Here is a 3,932-nt window from a genome sequence, read left to right as displayed (position 1 = left end):
TGGGTCAGGGTGTGGAGTAGGCTCATTACCCAGTTGGTCGTGGCTGCAGTCAGGATTTTGTAGGGGCTGCAATCATCTGAAGGCTTGCCTGGGGCTGGAGGAGCTGCTCTCCAGGCAGCTCACTCCCATGGCTGTTGGCAGGAGGCCCCAGTTCCTCTTTGGCTCTTGGTAGGAGGCTTCGGTTCCTTGCCCCCTGGGCCTCCATGTGCACAGGCTGCAGAAGTGTTCTTGCGACAGGTCCCCCACTTCCTTGGGCGGAGTGATCAAGAGAGGGGGCAAGCAGGATACCGGCACCTCTGTGACTGTGTCTCCAGAGCCGAAAACCCTCACTGCCACTGTTTTCTGTCCCTTGCAAGCACTTGGTCACCAAGGCCAGCCCACACCAAGGGGAGGGAATTAGGCTCCACCTTTTGAAGGGAGTGTCAGAGAATTTGTGGACTCATTCTGAATCGCCACAGGCATTTTCCTAGTGGGGGAAGGTAGAGTTAACAGACTTACCCTTAGGAATGCAATGCAGCCTGTCCCTGGCACGTTGATGGAGGTGGGTTTGGCTGGACCCGAGTGTTCAGGAGCTGATCCCATTGTGAATAAACAACTATGTTACACATCCATTTGTGGTAAAATTGCTTCTGATGTTACCAATAAATGGTTTTTAGGGTGTTAAATTTTACTCTTTTGTCATGGAAGAAGTTATTCAACTTGTGACTGTTAGCATTTTCATAGAAGAGTGATTTTTTTCTTTGTAGGATCAGATACTTTATTTTGTGGTCTCTGTTACAAAGTGATGTTTCTGATGGGAGAGTGTGGTGAGAGGAGGATTACATAAAGCACAGCTCCCTTTGGTTCCCCTTAGGTTATGCACATGGTGTTTTGTAACGACAACGAATACTACAGTTTTCTCCTGAACAGACTATATATGGACTTGGTGGTACTTTATTAAATCAGGTAATCGTATAAGACATATACTTTCGATAAAAGGTCCAATTGAAAATGGTAGATTAAGAAAGAGATCTGAGCAGTCCGCTAATTTCCGTTTATTCCTGTCTTGCTCAGCTCGCAATAGGCTTGTAGGAAGTCTTACGTGTCCTACCTTGCCCTTCCAGGAGGAGACTGTGCTGTAGGATCTCCACAACTTCTGGAGTTCGTCCTTTTTTGACCTCCTCAAAGGGAAAGGGCAAAAGAGCATTGGGAGCTTTTATAAATGCACGTGTGTGCACGCCAGCCATGCTGCACACTATCCCCTGTTGTGACTTTACCATGGGCCTGGTGCCAACACGTGCTAACTGCACACTGCTTGCACCACTAATTTGGGTAAGTCTAGGAGGGGTGAAGGGTGAGATGGCGTGGGACGGAGGCAGGGAGAAGGTGGTTTCCTGTGTGGGTGGCCTTGTACCAGTGAGAGAGGATGTCTGTGAGTGTGAGTGTGTGTGTGTGTGTGTGTGTGTGAGTGAGTGAGAGAGGGTGTGAGAAAGAGACAGAAAGCAAGCTCAAGCTGCCTTAATGTCTACTGGTTAGAAAAGAGAGAAGAGATGAAAAGAGAAGTGAAGACTGGAACAAAATAAGTGAAAACTGGAACAAAAAGGAGGGAAATGAGGGGAGAGACTTCATGTGTGCTGCCCATAGTCAAGATAGCATGTGAAGTGGTTGAGAACTGTTAACGTTTCCTGGAATAATTTCTTTAAAATGCTGAAAGAAACTTCCTGTGAGAAGCGGCCACCAGGTGTCATCAGAGGGCTGCTATTGATTTGTTTTGTTCTTGTTCTTAAAGAGTATTGGAGTGTTTCGATTTCTTTCTTGCAAGTGTGTTTTTTTTTTCTTCTTTTTAAACCACAGCAGAGACTGTTTCAGTCAGAGCGGGGACTTTCTTTTGGGAGTTTCTTGCTGGGCTAATAATTTTTTATGGGTAACACTGAAGATCAAGTTACAGGTAACTTTTTAGTCAAGGAACAGCTAGTTGAGAATTTGGATAAGAGTTGATAGTCTAAGTGGAATTGCATATTTGAAAATCTTTGTGGAGTTGGATGTTGTTGAATTTGCATAGGCAGCATGTGCTTTAAGATTTGGGAATAACATATCTCATTATTGTAGTCTGAACACCTGCTATGTCTTGTGAGTCTTGAAACCTGACTATGGGAAGAAATTCGAGGCTCATTTTCTTTCTCCAGTGGAACAAGTCCCAGTTCTTTCAGAGAGGACAGAGATGATGCCTTTCTTAAGGGCCAACAGTGAATCCCCTGCTTGTTCTGTTGTTTGCTTTGTTCTTGAGGGAATTAACGATGCTTTCTGGTACACAGTAGGCTTGCAATAAGTGTTTGTTGAATGAGTAAACGAAATCTGTCTCCAGAAGAATGAGCCCTTAAACTGTCCGTCCCAATTGGGTGATTTTTGAATTCTTCTTTAAGAAAGACCCCATCCCCTGTCTCCGTTGGTTACAAGGTACTTGTTCGAATAAGCTTTCTGATGAAGATTTTTCCTTTTAATTTATATTTGCATAAATTTCCTCATTTCTGTTTCATCTTCTGTAGATCACTATAAGATACTTTTCTAGATCACTTTAAGATACTTATTAAATCACCTTGCACTCCCGCTTACTGACATCATTCTAGTTCTGGGCTTTATCAGTTAAACTATTAGAATGTACTTTTTCTGTCTCGAGGCTTTCTCGACCTATACTATGTCCTGTGTACTGAAAAATTAACCTTCCTTAAGCGGTGCTGTGTTTTGGTGACTCCCCACTGACGCTACTGGATAAATCCCAGCTTTGAAGTCAGAGCCTTCTGTGGTCTGGTCCGGGCTGGTCATTTGCCTTTGTTTTAAGTTGCTGTGCAGTAGACAGCCAGTGCTGTCGCTGTCTGGACTGCTCACGGCCTTGCACACTCACTGTGTGTGTTTTTGGCTTTGCCTAATCCCTTCCTTCTACTTGAGATGTTTAACTCTTCCTATCTGCTTCTTCAACAGAAGACAAAAACGGTTTTAGTTTCTTCAAGGTTTAGCTGAAATAACATTTCTACTATTTTAGCCAGCTATTCTACTTGGGAGTAGGATCTCTTGCTCATTATACTGCTATAGATCTTGGTGTGTATCACACACGTGATCCTATTTGGCCTTGTGTGAGTTCCTTTGCGTATATGTCACATGGCTTCTAATAGAATATGAGGGCAAAGAATGGGTTCATATCAGTGTCCTTCCTTTCGTATGCTAGGCACTCAATATATATTTGTTGAATGTTTGTTCTTTCTTGCTATAATGAGATGATGAATTGACGACCTCAGATGTGTATGGATGAGATTTGTGCACCATACAGCTTTGCGAAATGTGAAATTGCCCTATAGATGAAGCGCAATCTGTTCTTTTGTGTATTTTACTAAAGAATGTCAACTGAATTCCTGGGGAAGGGGAAATGCTGATATGTCCTCCCCTGTCTTCAGGACACAGATGGCCCAGACGTGTTTGTGGCTCAGTGAAGGTGAGGGAGCTGCTGAGCTGCCAGTCCACAAAGATTGATGAAATCTGAGAACTTCAGAGGAAAGAGCTGGCGTGGCACCAAGGCCATTAGCATATGGAATCCTTATCAAGTGTATCTCGGCTTACTTGCACATTGAATTTTCAGTTAGACTTCTTTTAGTTTACTTAATTACCTGCTTATAACAATTCAAATAAATCCTGAGAAGTTATGTTTTGTGTAGCTAGGGAGCTGACTTCATGTAGATTAACACTGGAGTCCAAAATCGGAGAGAAGGGAAGAGTCTCACGTATAAACTTCACATTGTGTCTTTGTACTCAGTTCACTTTGGGTTCTGTCTAATGGAATGCAGTGCCTTAAAACGTTACATGGTTGTGTTTTCAACTAGTTTTATCTTCTGTAGTATATTTATTTTCTAGAAGGATATATTTTAAATGTTTTGGCACTGATAAAATGTAGAGAAATGTAA

At 42.9% G+C, this 3,932-nt stretch overlaps 1 long non-coding RNA gene across 1 annotated transcript; it reads left to right on the top strand.

The window, feature by feature from the left end:
• The first annotated feature begins 1,103 nt into the window (after nucleotides 1–1,103).
• LOC138922342 (uncharacterized) lies at nucleotides 1,104–3,674 on the top strand. Its single transcript, XR_011435434.1, has 2 exons — nucleotides 1,104–1,311; nucleotides 3,429–3,674. It is a non-coding gene; the product is annotated as an uncharacterized lncRNA (long non-coding RNA).
• Nucleotides 3,675–3,932: the final 258 nt, after the last annotated feature.

The sequence above is a fragment of the Equus caballus genome, unplaced genomic scaffold (genome assembly GCF_041296265.1).
Source record: "Equus caballus isolate H_3958 breed thoroughbred unplaced genomic scaffold, TB-T2T haplotype2-0000769, whole genome shotgun sequence".
NCBI classification, from domain to species: Eukaryota; Metazoa; Chordata; class Mammalia; order Perissodactyla; family Equidae; genus Equus; species Equus caballus.
Note: the sequence above shows the minus strand (reverse complement) of the source record. Positions and strands in the feature narration are given on the sequence as shown.